The sequence below is a fragment of the Sciurus carolinensis genome, chromosome 2, assembly GCF_902686445.1.
Source record: "Sciurus carolinensis chromosome 2, mSciCar1.2, whole genome shotgun sequence".
Lineage (NCBI taxonomy): Eukaryota > Metazoa > Chordata > Mammalia > Rodentia > Sciuridae > Sciurus > Sciurus carolinensis.
Window position 1 is genome coordinate 164,709,253 of NC_062214.1, and position 22,162 is coordinate 164,731,414.

The window sequence follows — 22,162 nt, forward strand, 5'->3', positions numbered from 1 at the left end:
TATATTGGTAATTTTTTCTAGTAAGATGAATGCCTCCAAAGCACTTATTTGCATGTATATCAAAATTTGACATTTTATCCCTATATAATTTTTGAATAGTTAAAATATTATCTATAATGCATACTAGTGGAGCCTGAATATTGAACTGTGATAGGAAGAATGAAGAAAAACTAAGGATCGTCTAGGGAACATATCCAAATGAAATCTGTCAATTGTTTTAATTGTAAAGTTATGTTCAGCATTACTAAATGGGAGACGTCTATAGGACATTGGTGAAAGTATGGGAAGAGATGGAAATGAGATGAATTATATGAAGAATATTTTAAAGCATGAAGATTGAAAAATTCAAATAAATAGACCTAACAAAACGAGGGGTTTCAGAAGAGTGCAGTTGTTTCTTACAGACAAATAGTTTGAGGTAGGGCAGTGTAGCTGATGGCTTTGGTTGACAGGAAATAGTCGACCTGCTATAATAGAGTTTAAATCTTGTATTTTCCACTTGATAATTGGGTAAATTTCTTAAACCAAGTTCCTTATTTCTCATCCATAGAATTAGCATAAGAATATCTCAAAGATTATAGTGAAGATCAACTAGAATCAATTACATAAATAGTTAGATGCTGAATAAATGTTTGTCTTTGTTTTATTATTGTTTAAAAGAATGATCAATAGATCCAGGTGTGGTAGAACACTCTTGTAATCCTAGTTACTTGGGAGACTGAGGCAGGAGGATTGCAAGTTCGGTGACAGTCTGGGCAACTTAATGAGACTCACCTCAAAATAAAAAAATATAAAGGGCTGGGGTGTAACTCAGTTGTAGACAACCCTTGGTTCAATCCCCAGTACAGAAATAAATAAAAATGAAATGACCAATGGAAGCTTTACTTTTATGTTGCATATTTACCTAGTGATTAAATGAACATAGCAGCAGTGTTCATGTGAACTCTATGAAGGAAACAAAAATGACACAAATTCTTATGTTGATATCCTGGAACTTTTCTTAGTTTGAAAGCAAATAAACCAGAGCACTGCTAGTATGAGACTGTATTAGAAAATGCTGGGCAGGAAAAGGGTCCTAGGGTGAAGGATGGGGGATTTTTTTTTTCTTTTTTTTCTTTTTTTTTTTTAAAGTAGGGCTACAACTGTGATGGTAATGGTGGTAGTAGTAGGGATAGACATGACAGGGCTGGAAGATTCTTAATTTTTCCAGTGTCTTCACAGTAAAATTTTCTGTCATTTACTCTTTCAGCACCCTCCCCCCTCCAACACCTGTTTGTGACTCTTAACCTTCCAAATAGAAGGGAGGGTTAGATTTATTTTGGTCATGATTTTAAACTCGTTATAGCTCTTGATTTTAGAAGGCAATGTCTTCTAAGTTGAATTCCTTCATCTTAAAAGAACAAGAAATTAAATATTTCATGGTGCTGGAAGTTCTTAGTCTTTGCTCTCTACCTTCTTTGTACTATCTTAGATTCTGCTACGTAGGTGCTCTGTAGTAAAGGAAACAGTAATGTGTGATAATGAAAAGCTTCAGAGTAGACATATGGCTGGAAGGGAGATTTGAATAGGGTTTTGCAGCAGCTATTTTAGTTGATGACACATCTTCAACTTAAATTGCAATTGACTTTTTTCATTTTGTCTCATCTTTTTGTGATGATTCTAGTAGAAGTCAAATGAGATCATTTTTGATAAGTTGGTTTACAAAGGTACATGCATCCAACCCCCTTTAAAACCTACCTGTGCTTTTCAGGGAGTTCAGCTTGTTTCTGAGAGGATCAACTGTTGTATCTTTTTAATGCACTACTGATTATCTTCAGCTGCTGCTTGAGGCTTGCGTTTGGTAAATTGTCTGTGCTCCATGTGGTTTCTTTGCCTGATGAGGTACTTCTTCACAGCAGGTGAGCCATGACCTGTAAATATAATCTATGCTTTGAAATTAAATTACCTGTATCCCTTTTGAACACATACATCATCTTTTATATGCTAGTTTGCTTCTTGCTTTGTGGCTTCCTCTTACTTAGCTTTTAATTTAAATTTGGTCCATGTTGATTAGCATCTATGGGTTTATGTTGATTAGCATTTGTGGAAGACATTGACCTATTAAGAAAGTAGAAAAATATGAATATTTGGCCACCACGTTTAACATTATTGGAGTATTTCTTCCTATCTTTTCAGAAGTGTTTCTTATTCTTTTCTTATCAAACTCAATGTAAACCTTGCTTTTTTTTTTTAAACCTTGCATTTTTAAAACTAACTTGAACCAGAAAAAATATGGAGGACAATATGTCTGCTATTTCTACATAGATACACTGACCATTGCTATGGAAAATTTATTTGATTTGCTGTAAGACTTTCAGAATAAATGTGCCAGATATAATGAATATTTTAGTATCATCATGTATTATTAAGTATTTTTCCATAAGTGATGAGAATGTTATTTATGATTTTCTTTTTGTTCAGAAAACTAGCAAAAGAATTTCAATAACATTGCTCTTTTTGGTAGCCAGATGAAGGTAGAGAACCTTTATCTACGACTAAGCAGTAAGTCACTGGTGACTTAAACCTCATTCTCCTCCATTTGTAACATGAAGCAAATATTCACTATTCTAGCTTTCTTTAATTTGGGGGGAGAGTAATCTTTTTTAGTTCCATATCTTGAATCTTGAGGAATCTGCTAGCCTTCTTTATTCTTTTTTTTTCTTCCCAAGGAAGTATCTTCACTTACTTTTGATTTTTTTAATAGAAATTCCTGTTGTCCTCATATATAAATAAAAATATGCAACTGAGAAAAAACATAGTTTTTAAGGGCATTTTGAAAATTACCAGAACAGTTAGTTTAAGCATTCCATAGATTTGTGATTTTTAAAGATAATTTTTCTTTTGAATAGTTACCTGGGAATTAACTAAAATGCTGATTACATCTAAAATATAATATAAAACGTGTCTTAAAGTGTGTGTAAGCTCCTTTTGCTGCGTGCTGTAGCATTTTTGAGTAAATACACAATTAGAAAATAACTTTGAAATTATTTAGAAAAGGATTCTGTGTGTCGTTTATTGGTACCAGGCATACTTGTCATTTGGTTCAAAGACGTGTTTCATACTTGTATAAAATAGATGAAATGGTGAGGGAGAAGAAAAACCTACTTTTAATTATTATTATTTTAAAAAAAATATAATTAGACAGTTCCAAGAAAAGTTTCAGAACATCTGTAATTACAGCTGCACATTTAGTCAAAATAGGGGTTTTAGAAGGCCCTTTACTCCTCTTTTGCATCTCTTTCCCTCACCCCAAATAACCCAAATTTAGTTATAAGAGATTTGGTAAGCTTAGGATTCCCGAAACTGGGTGCCATATGTGTAACTGCATGCAGATGTGATGATTACATATGACTTTTTATTAAGGTTCCCACAACCTTTTAGTTCTCCTACTGCTCTATTCATAGTTAAATTATTTTTTATCAGCTTGTATCTGCATTGAATTTTATAAATATACATGTATTCCACAGAGTTCAATGATTTTTTTTTTTTAAATCAAGACCTAGTAGTTTTTCTAAAACTACTTTAAAGTGTAATAGTTTTTAATCTAAATTTGAACTAATGGTTGACATTATTACAGATTGGATATATCTGTGACAGCCTATATCTATGGTTTTAAAAATATTTCTTCAAAGTTTAACAGAAATTGTCTTTAGTCTCATTTTAACACAAATTTGGCAAATCTTTTAATTTTTGGAACAGGATTCATTGTAATACACTAAAACCGAATACATATTTGTGGTAGTCCTTCTCTCCTCCTTTATAGCTTTATGATATAGGGGAATGGATGGAACTCTAAGGTTTGAGATTTGTTTTTCAGTTTATTAGTCAGGTATTGAATGTTAGGGTTATGGAGGACTGTGGCTCAAAGCGCGGTTTGGTGCCAGATTCCCCTTCCCAATAATTCCCATCTCTTTTGCAGGTGCTTGTTATACTGAATATTGCTCATGGAATATAATAGCATAACTTGGATTTTAATTACAGTTGTACAGTGTTATCTACACAGAATTTGGTTTAAAATTGTAGTGAATTTTTGATGAATCACACAGAGGGAAATTTGAAGTCCTCTGCTAAAGCCAATAATTTAACACTTTCAGTTAGAATGCCAAGTGAAACATGCCTAGATTTAAATAGCACCACGTTCAAAGCAGTAAGGGTACAAAGCTGTATAAGGCATGAATTCAAATAGGTGGGCAAAATATAAATATATGCATTAAAATAATAAACCAGCTATTAGAAGGTAAATGAACTTGGATTTAATCCCCTGATTTAGAAACTCTTAAATCTTAAAGAAAATCCAAAGATCTAGACTAACTTTTATTATTACTCATGCAGAAACAGAGAAGTCACTGATTAAATAGGAGATAATATAGGACTTTCTAAACATGAACTCAGGAGTAATAATAGGTAGCAAATTACCTTTATAAAATAACTTTATAATAATCTTAAATGTCATCTAATGTTGACTGATTGCTTATTAAAAGTACTTTTATAGACAAATTGCTGGATTTATCTCACACAAGTCAAGTGGGAATATTAGAATAATAATAGGTTATTGTTAGGGTAAAATTTAGCAGAAGCCATTTTAGAGTAATCAAGTGCATTCATTAAGACAGAACAGGACACAGTATTTGCAAAACTTGCATGGCTTTTAAAACATGTATTGATTTATAGGTATGAGGGAAGATAGGTAAAATTGAGATGCAGTATAATTTTGATGATGGTACAACTATGAAACTTGACTGAAAAATCTTTTAGGAAGGAACATAAAACTTTGAGACTTTAATAAGATGAGAAAAATGAAATGTGGATAGAAAGTTAATTTTATTTAGAGACTGACCATAGATTAAGCTTATTATCAGACTTTTTTTCCTCACTATCATCATCTTTTTTCTTCCCTGCTGGTTCTCTCTGAGAGAAACTCTGATGGAATGTGATGTGATGTGATATGATATGATGTGATGTGGTAGGGTGCTGTGAAGTTCTGGTTTTGTTGCCTCTGACCAGAATGGTCTCCAACTAAAGGTTCCTTATTAATATGCACAGAAGTGAATAATGTTGAATTATATGTTTGGACTTGTAGGTTCAGTTGCTTAGCCAAAAATGAGACTATGTCTTTGATGTGACTGTCTGATTATGGAGACAATCATGAAGTCATGTGAAAGTGTTTTTATAAACTGCAGTGAGTCACAGATGTAAATTTTTTTTTTCATACTTAACAGTCAACATGACGAATATTTGAGTATCTAATATGTCAGATGTGTGCTGTAGATTTTAGAATTCAGGAAGATGTCTTTCTCAAGAGAAAGAGGAAATAAAATATAATGCAAATGTCTATAACATACAGCAGAATTTAAAAAGGGTAATGAGAAATTTAGCTTACTGTTATTTTGGTTTTAGTTAAAGGGCTACCCATATGAATCTGCTCTAAGTATGTAAGACTTGGTTTGTTACTAGTGACTATATAGGAATTTGTATCTTTTCATATATGTTTTCTGCTGTTTGAACTCTTGGGTAAGAGTGGACAGATGTTTTACTTGGTTTGACATATGGTAAAAGTCTAACTTGGGCTCTCCAATGGCTGTAGATGGGAACTTGTTGATTTCTTTTTCTTTCTTAGGTTTGTAGGCAGGATCAATAGCCAAGTCAGAGTGCCACACGAAGCTAGTTTTTAGACCTGATAATTGATGAGTATTGCCAATGAGATAGGTTGTAGATTTTTAAAATCTGGTATGGATACCTTGATGGTCTCCTTAGAGGGGAACTTTAGAAATAACCTATTCTAAACCCCTGTGAAGACACTTTTTATGAGATGCCAGACTTGACTATTCTCATAATGAGGAATCTTTTTATTATGTGATGCAAACTATTTTCTTATGGGTTCTGGTGTTGGAGTTTTTTTTTTTTTTTTTTCTTTTTTCTTTTTTTCCTCCACTCCAAATGACCTCCTTCTCCATTTCTGGTTATGTGTTCTTTAACTTTTTTTGTTTTGGATATACTGTAGACTAGTATAGGAGGGAGTCTGTTGATGGGGCAGCCAGGAAGAAAAAGAGAGAATGATAGGTAGGAAGTACGACAAAAAGAGAAATGATGATAACAATAACAGCAATCCTAGGTAGTGTCCTAAATGCTTTTCTTAAGTTATTTCACAACTTATGGAATTGTTATTTTAATGTTAAATGTTAGTCAAATGAAATATTAATTTAATATTTAATGATAATAGTATTGGCCTTTGTGCAGAGAAGGAAACTGTGCTATAATAATGTATACAGTAGGAGGCAGGGTTAATGTGTGGCTCTTTGATTCTAGTGACTAAATCCTTAATATTACCACATATTACCTCTTTGAAATAACCTGAAGGTCCATTTTAGAAAAATTCATTACCCTCCTTTCTCTAAGTGTGATAGTCTTTAGAGACAAAAGATTAATATTTTAAGGCCAGTAACTTGGGTGAGATTTGTAGGTGGGGGTGGAATATTATAGAATGTATTCATCATTTTAAGGTTGGATGAAGATATCAGAAAGGAAGGAAACTAGAAACGGATAAGTAAATGTAATCTTTGCATGTCAGGGGGAAAGGGAATTGTGATTTGCTGTTGTAATGACTAAGATTTAATGATGCTAAAAAACATGAAAGATTGAAAGGGGGAATAGTAAAAGTTTATGCTCATTAGTTGATAGATTGATCAGCACTGTTGAATAGAAATATAATGTGAACCATACATTTAGTTTTAAATTTTCTGATAGCCATATTAAAAAAGTAAAGATATTAGTTTTAAAATTTAAGCTAGTATATTCAGAGTATTTTCATTTTAACAACTAATCAATACAAAAATATCATTGAGATATTTACATTCTTTTAGTCATATAAGTCTTTAAAATCCATGTGTATTTTATATTTATAGCATGCCTCAATTCGGACTAGCTATATTTCATATGCTTAATGACCACATTTGGCTACTGACTTTTTTTCCTGGAGAATGTGTTTACATATCATTAGAATGTGTCTTCTTAGATATGGACACATATTAAATTATCTAATGAGTACGTCTAATTAGATTAGATCCTTTAACTTTCCATATTTTTTTCATATTCCTTATGGAGTTATTATTATGTAGATTTTCTAATTTGTAATTTTAAAGTGCTATGAAACATTAAGCACTCTTAGCAATCCATCATAGTCTTATCCATGTTCTTCAACTCTTCGTCATATAGGAATATTTGTAAGAGGATGCCTAGGCCATGAGTGACCTGGAGATGATTCAGGACAATTCTTATGAAGTGCAGCTATGACTGTTGAATGGTTTTGTATCTGCTGTTGTTGTCCTCCTGCTTTATAACCTTGTTAGCTAGGTTGTAATGGAGTTGAGGCTCTGCTCTCCATGAATTATTGTCTTGAATTCTGTCTCTACCCCTTGACTATCCCTGTGACTTTGGGCAAGTTATTCTACCTGTTTCCTCAACTACAAATTGGAAATAAATAGCAACTACCTCCAAGTGTTGTTATAAAGGTTAGAGATAATGGAAGCTCTTTTTATTGAGCATTTATTTACTATAGGCAGATACTGTTACATACTTCATATGCTGTATATAATTTAATTCTTATGTATAGAATAGAATTATGTACAAGTTCATGACCATTTGTAATGTATGTCCAGTAACTGGTTGTTGTTACTTTTTCTATGTTAGTTCTAAGCATATACCTTTATCAGAAGTTAAGGCTAACCTAAGAAATGGGAGTGTGCATTCTGCTCAGATTGAGAACATGCTATATGTAAAGCTAAGTAGAAGAATGGAGGAGGTGATTTTTCTGGTGCTAAGTAGCAGGAAAAAAATAAGTACAGATAATTTACATAACTAATATGAATAATTAAAAGATGATGGAAATTTTCAAAGAGTGTTGACTTGAGTCATTTTATTAGTCATATTAGTTAATGAAAGCATCATATCAGTAATGCTCCTTCTCTACTTTTTGACTGTTGTCTTGCCCACTGAAAACGCTCTTTTTTGGGTTTTATCTGTAGTGACTTCCTGGGAAGTCTTACTTGACTTTTAGGAAGTGAAGCTGTGTTCTTATCATGCTTACCTCGAACTTACTTTTTTAAGATTCTTTAGGTAATCTTACTCAAAACTGCTTCAGGTCATAATTTTAAACTTATGTGTTTAGAAGATTACATTTATTGAGTCTTTTTATTGGTGTCTTTAGCCCCCAAATCTCTTTGGCTATAACTTTGTTTTTGTTATCTGTTGTTCTCTTCATTTTCAAAAACTAGGTCACCAGGGCTTTGTCATTGTTAATGAAGAAAAGTATACTTTTTTTTTTTTTTAAAGGAGCTGATTGGACTGAATGAAACTAAAATATCTTAGTCATGCTTTGTTTTAAATATAAGATACAGTTTTGCATATTTTCAATTCAATCTTTTTGTCAGTGCAATGATGTTATTTATATCTGGAACTTTGACTCTTGTATCACGCTACTTAGAATTCACATGAATTATTAAAACTTTTAGTAGGCTTTTTACCGATAGCCTCTATCTGACCTCTTCTTTAAAAGTCTTCTTTAACATTTATGGAAGTAACATTTGGAGCTTATTGGAAATGGAGTTCTTGCCTTCTGTAATGACAAGTGGAAAGAAAGTGCATATTTTTTAGAGGTTGGGAGCAGTGGGGGGCAGAAGAGGAAAACCAGACTAAATTTATGTTATACTTCTTTCATTGTGAAAAATAATCATAGCCTTATGTACTTCACTTTTCTAAGCATGGTGGTGGTGGTAATGGAATGGTAGGAGAAGTTAGTTGTAGAGGTAGATTTAGGAGGCACCAGGGAGTCTGTTTCTCCTAACATGGGATTTCAGTTACTTCCCAACTGTAGTTAACAAGTAGTTATTAGAAATCTTTTTGTCTTATAAGATAATCTCATGTGTAGTATTGCTCTGATTATCACTCACTTCAAAATACTAATAATGTTGGAGTTTTAAGTAACCTCCTGGATTACTGTCTACTCTTTCATGCTCCTGTTTTACTTGTGGACCACAGACCCAATAGTGTTGATAGGATTATATCCCTATTAAAACTTGGTTTCTTCAAACCCAAAGCCTTTGCCTTGTTCATGTGAGGCAAATGCTCTACCACTGAACTCTACCTCCAGACCTTGAATTTGTTTTTTGTTTTTCTATTGGAGAAAGCACACTAATTTTTTCCTTACTCTTACAGAATTTTTATTGCCAATAATTATACTTTTCTCTTGAATGATTTCAGCATATTTTGGGAGTGGTATTGGAAAACAGTATGATTTTGTTTTTATATCTGGAACTTAGACTGTCTGGATTCAAAACTCAGATTGTACTTATTAGCTGTGTAATCTGGAGCAAGTTATTTATTAAATGACTCATTTTGCCTTTTCGGCAAAACGGGGATTATAAAATATCTTCTTTAGAGACTTGTATTGAGGATTAAATCAATTTGTAAAGAAAGAACAATGCTGATATATAGTATGTGCTGAATAATCATTACTATGATTAGTAAACACTTGAGTTTTAAAGTCAAAATCTTTTGTATCTAAAACTGTAGAAAAATTCAGCTTAAAATGTTTAATTTTAGGCTGGAATATGGCTCCTCCCTTCCTTTTTTCCTACTCCTCCCCCCTCAAATTCCTTTCAAACTGAGCAATATTATTTGAACTTGAATGTGCATAGGATTACTTAGGGGTTTGGCTAATATGTAGATTCTTATTCAGTAGTTTTGCAGTAGTCCTTAGATGTAGACTTTCTAACAAGCTTCCTTAGTAATCTGGATGTTGCTAGTCTTCAGACCCTACTTTGAGTAGCAAAGTTATTAAATGTTCCATTAAGTGATTCTTATTTCCTCTGTAGTATGTAATACACTTGAGTAGTTTTTAATTTTTAAAATTATGATGAGCTGTGCCTCAGACCAGATAAATCAAGTCTCTGGCATTAAGATTTTGTGCTCGTCATCATCATTATCATCAACAACACCATTTTTTCTTTTTGACAAAAATTTCCTCAGTCATTCTTAGGTGCAGTTGGCATTAAGAGCCAAGGAGAGCCAGTAAGCTAAGAAGCTCCATTTTTATGTCTTCATTTACTTTGTCATTGTCTATATTAAATTCATTTCCTTTATAGAGACGAAATACAGTTGATCAGAACTCTTAACCTGGTAGGGAGCTGATGTGTTGGCCAAAAGTTTTCTTTTCACTAAAGTAGATTAAAAAGTCTAATTTTTAGACTCTTCAAATCTTTTTTCAGAGTTCGTGTTATTCTTCTCTTTTATCATTTGTATAATCTTCTTTGAACTCCCCCTAATTTCTTGACAGTTTGAAGTGTGGTAACCCAAACTAGATATAAAACTACTGTAACAAAAATGAAAAATGTCAGAGGCAGAATAATAAAGTTCTTTCCATATCTGCACTTATGTGATTTTTATTATTTAAAGTGAAAAGCTTTTGTTTCAGACTTTTTATTGACTCTTTATGTTTTTGAGAGTTGCCATGTTTTTTCTATCATGATACTAGTTTCAGTATATTGCTTTCTTAGACTGTGTTTCCTCTTCTTTATCAACTCTATTTCTTGCATCCATTTCCTATCTTGCATCTATTTTGGGGGAGAGGCAGTAAATATTTTCTTGTGGATTATCATGTTTTGGACAAACAGTTTTCCAAAGTGATCAAGATCATTTTGAATTTTTTTCCATCTCTCCATGATGGATCAGTTAGGATCAGTTCAGGAAAAAAATCCATGTTAGATACTGTATCCAAGAAAACTTAGTATAGGGAATGGGTTATATTATATGGTTCTCATAGGACTGACAAAAGTAAAAGGGGAACACTGGGATAACACAGAAACAGTAATTGCAGAAAGCAACTGCCATGTAGAGTTGGGATTGAGAACCTCTGGAGGGGTACTCCCTTGGTTGCTGCTACTATTTTTGAGTGCCAAAAAAGATGGTGTCTTCAAGTAACTGCTGCTGCTGGAATTGAGGGCCTCAGCTGAGACAGTGCTGATGGGAAAAAGCTTGTATTCTTTTTCTAGCGCCCTTAATAGGAGGAAGATACCTGGTAAAACAGAAAACTGGCTTCAGAGTTCTATTTTCAATAGAGGTAAATATTATTTAGAATGTAGATTTGGAGCTGAGAAACAATAACTGAATAACCAGCAAATATAACTTCCTCTTCTAGTTACATGTTGTCATAGGCCTTTGGTCTCTTTCCTAGTTACTGGGACTCCAAATGCTCACAGTGCTAAAGATTTGGAAGGAAAGAAGGTGCTGTTATTTTCATCGCAGCCTTACATTGCTTGAGGATGGGCATAGTTCTGAGAAATGCATTGTTAGGTGATTTCATCATTGTGTGAACATCATAGAGTATGCTTACACAAACTAAGATGACTGTGACTTTACCAGGCAGTATAATTGTATGGGACCGTCATTGTATTGTGGTTCATCACTGACCAAAAGATCATTATATAGCACATGACTACAATTTATCTAGTTAATGTGATTTGGAAACATGAGGTAGGACCACTAATTCTACAATTACTGTGTCAGAACTTTCTGGGGATCTGAGATTTAATCACTAGATCCTCATTTTTTGGTACTTGAGGTGTTCCTATTTCTCAATAAGTTTCTTACTTAAACAATGACAGGAGTAATGATGCTATAAACTGGAGGTTAAAAATTGGCTGCATATTGACTGAACAGTGGCCTGCTGCTTTTAACAGAAGATCATAACTTTTCTCTCATTCTACTATTCCCCTTCCCACAGAGCTTTACAAATTGTAATGAGTATATAAATCACTCAGGGATCTCTTTAGATGCTTAATTTTGATTCAGTATGTACTCAGTAGGACCAGAGATTCTGCATTTCTAACAACTCCCAGAGAAGGCTGGTTTCTAAACCAGACTTTTCTTCTCCTTTCCCTAGTTTGATAACCACTTGTTTGGTTTGGATCCACTGTTGGACCTCTGTTTGGATGTTGAGTAGTGAGTAATCATAAAGTAAGAGTTTCTTGCAGGTCTGCCTGTCTGTAAATATTCTGAGCCATCACCAAAGAGGGTAAATTCCTCTGGATAGGTTGAATTTTCTTTCACAGTTCAATGCTGTCCTGAATGTAGAGGCATGCCTCTATCACTTATTATTTTCCTGTAAGGTCTGAGACTTTTCAGTAATTTTGTACATGTTTAAGGGAAACTGACTAATGGGGGATAGAATGAAACAATTAGCAAATTAGTGCCTCAGATAACTTGACTTCATTAAAGCCATTAATTTTGTTAATTATTGATTGCTCCTAATGATAGGGTCATCTGTGGATTTCAAAAAGTATGTTTGGTTTTAATCTCATACTGATTGTGTTTCCCTACTTTTTGTAGTTTTATGTACTCAAACTTGTCATAAAAATACAAGACATTGCCTTGAACCAAAGAAATGGTAGTTTTTCTAAATGGAACTTTGAATACAACCCAAGTTTTTGAAGTGTGCTAATTGTTCTTTACATCTAGGTTTTACATTACCAAGGCATAACTGATCAGACAAAATAAAAAATTAATCTTTTGTTCAGCTGCCATCCTTCAAGATCCTCATGACTCTCTCTGGTTCCCGGATCTTTCCTTTTGTTTTTAAAGACCTAGAATTTCAAAGGTTTTAGATACTTTCCTTTTGGCTGTTGATTCTTATGGGAATGTTACCCTGAATTTTTAATTCAGGCTATCCATAGAGAGATTATCTTTTAATCAGATGGGGTGAGAGTTCAAATGAAAGTTAGGGATTCAGGGGATTCCTACAAAAGGATGAAAAAAAGCGCTCAAGTTTAGAATCCAAAACAAAGCATTTTGATTGGCAGGTGGAGACCCTTGCATGCACACAAATGTCCATATTTGAATATTTATAGAAGATAGTCTGTCAGAATTACTGTTATTTTAATTTGCCAAACTTGACTGATTGCATCAGTTGGATGTTAGTTGAATGCTAGATGAGGGAGTGTAAATATGTTCTGGAGGGGAACATGGGTTTTTTTTTGTCCTTGAAATTATTTGAACATTTCTGCCACCTTCCACCTCCCAACCTCCTTGCCTCCTTTTTTAAAGCTGTGGGTCTTTTCTGTCTTAGGCAAAATCCATTTTCTTTCTAAGGGAAAAATATTAATGTAGGATTATAACTATAAAGATTTAATTTTTTAAAATTAAATCTCTTCACATTTAGGGATCAGGAATTTTAAAATAATTTAAACTGTTTCATTAGTCTTTATTTTCAAAGGAGCTGTCCCTGGAGAGTCAAATTTAAGGATATATATTTTGTTTGAATAGTTTCATGTGAGGTATTTTTCATGTTAACAACAAAGATAATGTGTATTTTTAAAATAATTAACATTTCTCTTTTGTTTTGAACAGCTAATAATTATTGTGACCCATACTCAAGCAATAATAACTTCCTCTGGATTTCCATGATTTCATTAATGTCTTCTGTTTTTGGGAAAGGAAGGTAAGCCATTTTCCACAGTTAATATTAAAGTAACTTTGTTAATAAGTTAAATTTTTCTCCTTTTATAAGTCAGGAACCCTTTTCTCTTTAGATAATTCTCCTCACCTAGAAAACACCATATTACTGTAATCTTTATTGATGGAATATTGCTATTCCTCAACAGAGTCTACTGAGACTACATTATTTCAGCTCTAGAGATGATGTAATGAGTTTCTCAAAGTCACATGACAATTTCTGGAGCAGGTATACATTCTGTGCTCCATTTGTTAGACTGTCTTGTCTCTTACATAGCTGTGGTCACCTGAATAGTTTATTTTTACACATATAACCAATCACCTGACATAACTGGATAGTTTAATTTTTTTCTTTGCTTTTGATATAGTTTATTTTTACACATATAACCAATCACCTGACATAACTGGATAGTTTAATTTTTTTCTTTGCTTTTGATATTTTTAATTCTTATCTCTTGTGAACTGATATAATTGAATCTGTTTAATCTGTTCTTACTGTAGTTAGAAACTTTCTCAAGTATTAGGTCTCAGTTTTACTTAGATATTGACGTAGTTTTGGGCTTTCAGGAATGTGGGGTCTCATGTTTTATATTTTATAAATTGGTAGTGGAACTTTTACAATATTCTTTTCCATCTTATTCAAGCATCCATCTTTGTTCCATTTGACTATCTTATTTTGGTAAATTATTTTTTTTCTACATGATTTATAAAATCTTTCACTTCTTATTTCTTTTCCCCATCCTTTTTCTGGTCATCTCCAAATCACTTCCCACCTAACTCACACTGATTCTTCATTATCTTCCTAGGAAAAGTTATTTGTCCAACTCTATAGCTATCCCCTGGTTGAAAGACAAAAGTATTAAAGTTTCATAAAATGTTCCCTGAGTGCCTAATTTTGTAGTGGTTCATTATTTGTTCACTGTTTAAAGGGTTTAGAGATGTCTGTTGTTTGTAATGTATCACAGATATGGAAATAATAATAAAGTCAGATTTACATATATGTAAGTGAATATACTGCTAATATGTTCTCCTAGGTCTGGCCATTCTGATAGTCTTGCTAAGTTTGGAGGATTATTTTACAACAGTGCTTTTAGGTTTCTTAAAGTGAATTATGTAGTACATTTACCTTAACTTACTTAACCAGCATGCTTTTAGTTAAGTAGGTTAAAACTCAATTACATAAAGTTTAAACCAGTAATATTAAATGTAAGAAGCTGTTTTTCAGTTTGATTTGGGGGAGAAAGTTGGTTGTATTTCTTGCTATAAGAACCAGTAAACAATACTATACTATGGACTAAGATTTTCCAAGTAAATAATTTTCCATAAAGGTTAATTCATGGTGATAACAAATGTTGGGGGCTGGCATCCAAGTGCCACATTTCACATAAAATTTTAGCTTTCTCTCTCTTTATTCTTTTTTCTTCTAGAAGAAATCTCTAAAACTTTAAACTTGTATAGAGATATGATAATGCTATTTCAGGAATAAAATAACAGACTTTATTATTCTGGAAATTGAGCAGTAAGGATGACCAGTAAACTCTAGTACTTAATGATAGCTTTTTCTTTTTTTAGTGATAGATTTCTTTTTATATTCCCTATGGAAATTTAATATTTAGGATTCATTCAGAAAACATTTTAATTTATAATAATGACATGGGATCTAAATGATCCCCACAATATTTGATTGTCCATGTTTTCATTGCTTCGGAAAGAAAGGAGGAAGTGTATTGTTTAATAATTTGCATCATTATTATTTATAAACATGAATTAATCATATTTTAGGTAATACATGTGCCATTGGGACAGATTCAAATTTCCAAGTTTTTTCCTCTCCCTCATAAATGTTAATATCAATACCCTAATCAATTGGTAAAATGTGAAGGTGAGAAATGAAAATGTGGTTTCTGGTTCAGCCTGGAATAAGCTTAGGAGTGATCACTTTGTCCTAACACATCAGAAGTTGAATAAACTGAAAAATCAGTAGTTCTTAACTTAGAGAATGAAGTCACAGGGCAAACTGTTACCCCAAAATTGGAGACAAAGACAAATTTGGAGAATTGCAACTTATTTGAGTAGAAACCCAGTGGCAGAAACCACCATAGGAAGCAACAGGGTTCTTGCCAGTGTAGACAAATCTAAATTTTAGGAATTATTGAGGCCCAGTATAAACAAATATAAGTATTAAAAACTCCAAGAAAACCAAGTCATAGGGAACCACCTCTTTTGTGACTTTTCCTCCAGGAGTTTGACTAGTTCCTCACAGTGAATATTACAGAGAGGAAAAAAAATTCCCTGATGCTTCTAACAGTGATAGAGGAAAAGTAATCATTTTGAATTATACCAGAGCATTCTGTTCTTCTTAACAAGGTTTGCACTCAGGTACTACAAGTAGTTTACTTGGTCCTCTTAGGATTTTGTCAAAACCTAGCAGACTTGGGGATAAGGGTGAGGAAGGGACATATTCAACTCCTGCTAACTCCAACCATCCTGCTCCGGGTTGGGGTTGGTGGTGGGGAGGTGGACTGAGAAGCACTTGCTGACGGGCACAGGCTCACTAAAAGACTAAGAGCTAAACATAGGACTTACTGTTTGAAACTTCTCTGCAACCTCCCTGTCACTGCTGTTTCACTGCTTCTACTACAAGTAGTTTACAAACTGCATGTAGATGGCAAAAATGAGCACTGGCCCATTATTATACTGGGCTAAAATGAACAATGTGACCCTGATACTGCAACAAGGGACACAAATAAGAATTAATCCTCTGACTCCTAGGAAATCATGGAAACAAGAGAGTGAAGTGAAATATTTAAGGAGAAAAAAAACCCCAAACAAAAAACCAGTAAACAAACATCAAAGAAACAAAACATCACAAATCCTTTACTAAGAATTAAGTTTGATCCTGCATCTGGACCCTCCCTGGTAGTACAGTTTTACTTTTGCTCCTATAGACCATTTTCAAATGACACATTCTTGTCCTTAGTGAAAACTCTGACCTTAAAGGAGGAATATCAAGAATGTGAACCCCATGCTGCAACAAAAGACAATTCCCTAAAGTCCTCTTTTGAATCATGTTCGCTTCCTTTCCCTTCTTCTTCCCTCATTACTAAAGACCTCATGGCTACAGTTCCTCTTACTTAGTACATCATGTCTAATTTCTAACGAAAACTTACATAATTAGGAGACACACTAAAAGGCCAAAGAGCAGTTTAAAGAGACAGCAAGCATCAGAATCAGACTCAGACATGGCAGGGAGAGAATTATCATAAAGAATTTCTTTTAAGATTTAGGCTATGTCAGAAGAAACTTTCAAAAACAAAGAGAAAAACGACTTGTAAAAAGGAACAGAATAAAAAAAAAGAAAAAAAGTGAGATTTAAAAACAAAACAAACAAAAAAAAAAAACAAGGAACAGAATATACAATAACTATGGGACCACAACCAAAGGTATAACATATATGTATTGAGAATACCAGAAGGAGAAGAAAAAGAAGACATATTTGAAGCAAGGAAGACTGAGATTTTCCCTAAATTAATGTAAGATACTAAATCACAGATCCAGGAAGTTTAGAGGAATACCAAGTAAAACAAATGCCCCCAGTCTCCAACATACATATAATATTCTAGTTGCAGAAAGTGAAATGTAGGACTGGGGATATAGCTCAGTTGGTAGCATGCTTACCTTGTAAGCACAAGGCCCTGGGGTTCAATCCCCAGCACTGCAAAAAAAAAAGTGAAAGGTAAACATACAACAAAAGAAATCAGGGCTGTGGGGGGGGAGGGGGGCTTATCTATGGAGAAGCAAAAATAAGAATTAATCCTTTATCTCTTAGGAAATCAGGCAAGAGAATGAAGTGAAATATTTAAGTGTTAAAAGAAGAAAAAACCCAAACATGCAAAAACAAAACAAAACAAAAAAATCCTCCAGAAAAACAACAAAACAGGAACAACGAAAAACCCCAACCGACTACCAGCCTAGAATTCTGTGTCCTATAAAATTATGCTTAAAAATTGAAGAAGAAATACAAACTTTCTCAGACAAAATTGAATTTGTTGTCAATAGGCATATTTTGCTAAAAATGTTAAAAGAAGTTCTTTAGAGAGAAGGAAAATGAATGATAACAATGAAACAAGGGACAGGAAGGAGAAATTGGGAATATTTTATAATAAGATACTTGTACTCTCTGCAAATTGGTATAGTGTTACTTGAAAATGAACTTGGATTAGTTGGAGACACATGTTTCAAACTCTAGGGCAATCACTAAGAATAGTAAAAAAAGAAATATTAATAAGCTAAAAAAGGAGAAAATGGAATCATATTAAATGCTCAGTTAAAACCACAAGGCTAGGAAAAAAGTAGAAAAGAAATAATAATGAACAAGGACAGCACATATAAAACTTGAACAAATATGATAGATTTTATTCCAGCTATCAATAATATCAGTGGTCTAAATACATCAACTAAAAGACATTATCAAAGTAGATTAAAAAAACATGATCCAACTATATATTATCTTCGAAAACTCACTTTATTACAAAGACATATACATTTAAAAGTTAAGGGTTAGAGAAAGATAATGTTAATTCTAAGAAAGAATATTAATTTTAGATAGGTTAGTTTAGGGTGAAGAAAGTAATCAGTGATAAAGAGAGGTATAACATTGTTATAAAGGGACCAGTTCTCCAAGAAAGTGTAACGGTCTTAATGTATGTATGCCAGACAACAGGGTGTAGCAAAAACTGATGGGGTGTTAAGGAGAAATATGGTAACCCATTGTTACGGCTGGAGATCTCAACATTCCTCTATCCAAAATAGGTAAATCTAGCAGACAGAAAATCATTAAAGGCATAGTTGAACTCAATAGCACCATCATTCCACTGGACATAATTGACATCCATAGACTACTTTTTTGAGGGGACGGGGAGTGCTAGGGATTGAACATAGGGACTCACATATGCCAGGCAAGCACTCTACTATTGAGCCACATCCCCAGCCTTATAGACCACATAATTTAACACAGTGAAATACTCATCCTTTAAGAAAATGAAAATGGAATTAAGAAACTTCAGGATTCTTTTATATTTTAATTTTTTATCTTTAGGGCCTGTATCATATAAGTGATCAGAGAAAGGGAAGATGAGGAACTCTTTTTTAAAAAATAGAACACATTCTCACCTGCCTCCCTTCTTCTACCTATTAAATATTCCAGGGTAAGAGTTTTAAATTTTTGATTGAAAAACCCACCCATTTCTTTTGTCTCAAATTTGGTGTACTGAATGAAAAGAGGTATGGAGTTATAGACCTTAACAACTGAAACCTAGCTGGTACTCTCTGATTCCATTACTGCTTTCTTGAGCTGTTTCATACTACTCTTGATTTCAATACAACAAAATTTGAAAAGCACTATTAAATAAGAATCCATTCTGGCCTAGCTAATGTTTGATAATTGTTGACCTGAGCTCACTGTGTATCTCTAACTTATTCTTTTGATTGATCTTGAGGAGGAACATAAGCAGATGAGAAAGGATGGGAGAATTTGTAAAGGGAGAGAAACTTTTGAAATGGATTTAGAAGACTAATAGAAGATAAAATACTTTGTGTGACAAATTTCTGAACTTTCTAAAGGAGAGATAAAATAATTTAGGCTTGATTTTTTTTTTTTTTTTTTTTTTAATTTGTTTGTTTGAAATGGTGGTGTTTCCTACCCAAGACCACCTTTATCCTACTGCTTATTCTTTCTTATAAAGCTAGGTGGTGGAGGGCAGGATCATAAGCTTAAATTAGTGAAATGTAGGAACATTGGATAGGATGCAGAGAAGTATTTCAGTTTCTTTCTGTACACTTTAATTCCTATTTGTTGCTCAAACTGGTTTATGTTATTTGCATCTGACTTAAGAAGGGGTCTGATTCTTTGCAAACCAGATATTCTTGATGATAAAATGGTTTCTGTATTAATTCATTAATACTGGATTGACATCCATTTGCATGCTAAATGCTGCATCATTGTTATCACTTGGCATTTATTAGCTAAACTCTGTATTCTGCATTAATTGGCATTTATAAAGGTCCTAGTCTTTATTCTTAAGAGAACATCCTAAAAGGGAGCTAATAGTGGGAATTAGCCTTTTCTTATATAGATGGCAGCCTGGAAGCCTTGGGATAAACAGATCTTTGTTTAAGCATTGCAAGGTTATTTACTGAGTAGTTAAGGTAGGAAATGATAATGTTATAAAATATGGAGGATCTTAAAACAGGCCAGGTAGACTCATCATAGTGACCCTACTAGAAATCATCAACACAGATATGGTTCTCTCAAGGAATTAGAAATCATCTTATTAAAATTAGATCAGTGAACTTGTTTCCTTCTCTGTCGAATATAAAAACAAAAAAATAACACAACAAATCAAACTAACCTCCTCAGATCAAGCAAGTAGTGCTTGCGGACAAAAATCTATCAATGTGTAATCCTAGGATTTCTGTCTTTTCTTGACTGCTAATTAGGTGTATAAATCTTAGTCAACTGAAGTCACCTCTTACCTCAGTTTCCTTATCTTCAAAATGGAGATAATGCTTACCTTTCAAAGCAGTGGTGAGAATTACATGAGGAAAGGTATTCAAAAGTGTGTTGCATGTCTGACACATATTTATCATGCAACAAGTATTACTTCTCTTTCTCTTCTTGTGGCATCACTAATGTCTGGATTCCTGCCCTTGAATTTACTAGTTACTAGTTGTGAGAGCAGATTATTTTATCTTTCCCAACCTCATAAAGTGGTAGTTCAAGTTCAATTCCTAATGTAGTCTAGGACGTTTTTGTTTAATCTGAATTTGAATGTTAAATTGCTAAAATCTTACATGAATATGTGAGTTTTGCTAGATAGGACTTTTGGACACAAAATCACAATATCTGGTAGGATAATAAGGGAAAGTGAATCTCCAAGATTTTTTTTTTTGGGAGACTGTAATAGCTTATTGCATTTACACTTAATGTAATTTATTGTGATAATAGGAAGTTATGGACTTAAAGGACTTTTCACTTGGAATAGCCACATATAGAAGGAATATGCATAGAGTACTAAGATTGGAAGTCAGACACTTGAACATATCTTTTTTTGCTTTTATTTATTTATTTATTTCTTAAGTGATTTGAGATTTTATTGACATAATGGTTTTGTGGATGGATCTTGGAAATTAATGAGTACTGAAAAGTTTTTGTTGGTGATAATTATCAGAGAAAGGACTAATTAAACCAGTATTAAAGTTTAGTTGAGTAATTAAGGTCAGGACTCATAAGTGAATCACATTAAATGAGTTTTGAATTAAATCAAATATTGTTGAGTTTGTGTCAAATCAGTATGATTTCTTTGACATAGTCATAGGATAGAAATCGATATATATGTAGTCTGTTCTATTAAAGAGTTGCATTAAAGAACTAGGAGTTTGTATTTTTAAGGATGTTGTATTTCCATGAATTTTAATTAGATTTACTTGAATGTGAATCACTTTCATGACATTCTTTAGTCTTCTCCAAGCCTCATATTCTTAGGTGGCTTATGTTCCCTCCGCAAACTTCCACCACGTTAACTCTGAACTCATCTCCTATCCCCACGCCTATCTTGAGCTAGAAAATTATGTGGGTACATTCCTTATGTATGTAAGCTGACTAAAATGTAAATGAACTAAGAAGTAAAAGGGTGAACTATATATTTGTGTAGAACTTTATAGTACTTGGAATTTCCAAATGAAAGAAACAGTAAATACTTAGAGGTTTCTTAGCAGATTTGTTTCATAGTGATTTTAAAGACCAAAATTTTAATCGGGATGAAAATATTTTGGCATGTTTTGTTGTTTCAGTGGTGCTTTCCCTATCTCCTTTATTTTTCCTGGAAAAGCAAAATAAATATTTTATGAACTCAGTTATAACTTTGCAGTTTAATTGGATTTTTAGGGTTTTCTGTGTGTGCCAGCTGAACCTTTTGCAGTTTAGCACTGGAATACTAGCATGAGTATTCCTACTTTTTTTTTTTTTTCCAACTAATGTTAGAAGAGATCAAAGGAGAACACACAACCAGCTGTTAGATTCACATTTCCTTTGAATGATGTTTTGAAGCACAGAAGGAACTTCTTAAAATAAGGTACACAGAATTTCTGAAGTAACATTGTAATGCTGCTTTCTACCCCCTATACATTTTACCTCCTTGACCTCCCCATAGACTGAACTGAATGAATGGCAAAGGCTAATTAATGTGAAGGGTGGCCTGATCCTAAAATCCAAGTTCTTCCTCATGGTCACTTGAAAGGAGGGAAGGAGGGGGAAAAAAGGGAGAGAGGTAGCAAGGAAGGGAGGAAGAGAGAGAGAGAGAAAAGGAGGAGGAGGAAGAGGGAGGAGGACAAGAGAGAGAAGCCTTCACCCTCCAAATTTTGTGATTCTTTAAACCTTTTAGTAACAGGGACTGTAGTTTCACTTTTGTAGAGTTGGTGTCTTGCATATAATGTAATCTTATCTTTTGCGGTTATAAATCTGTGAAGACAAATGAAAACAAAACTTATTTTAAAGTTGTAAAAGGAGTAAACTGCATGAATGAACATTATTGGCCATCCATTCATTCAGTACTTAAATGAA

General features: G+C 33.3%; 1 protein-coding gene across 8 annotated transcripts in view; it reads left to right on the plus strand.

Annotated features, from left to right (window-relative positions):
- The window catches only part of Fut8 (fucosyltransferase 8), a 311,483-nt gene that overhangs the window by 84,786 nt on the left and 204,535 nt on the right, over positions 1 to 22,162 (plus strand). For 6 of the 8 annotated variants that reach the window (XM_047539070.1, XM_047539071.1, XM_047539068.1 and 3 more), the window contains exon 2: positions 13,438 to 13,528. The exons of the other annotated variants lie outside the window; for them this stretch is intronic. The gene's annotated coding sequence lies outside the window, so the exon portion shown is untranslated. The remainder of the gene's footprint in view (positions 1 to 13,437; positions 13,529 to 22,162) is intronic. 8 annotated transcript variants of the gene reach the window in all.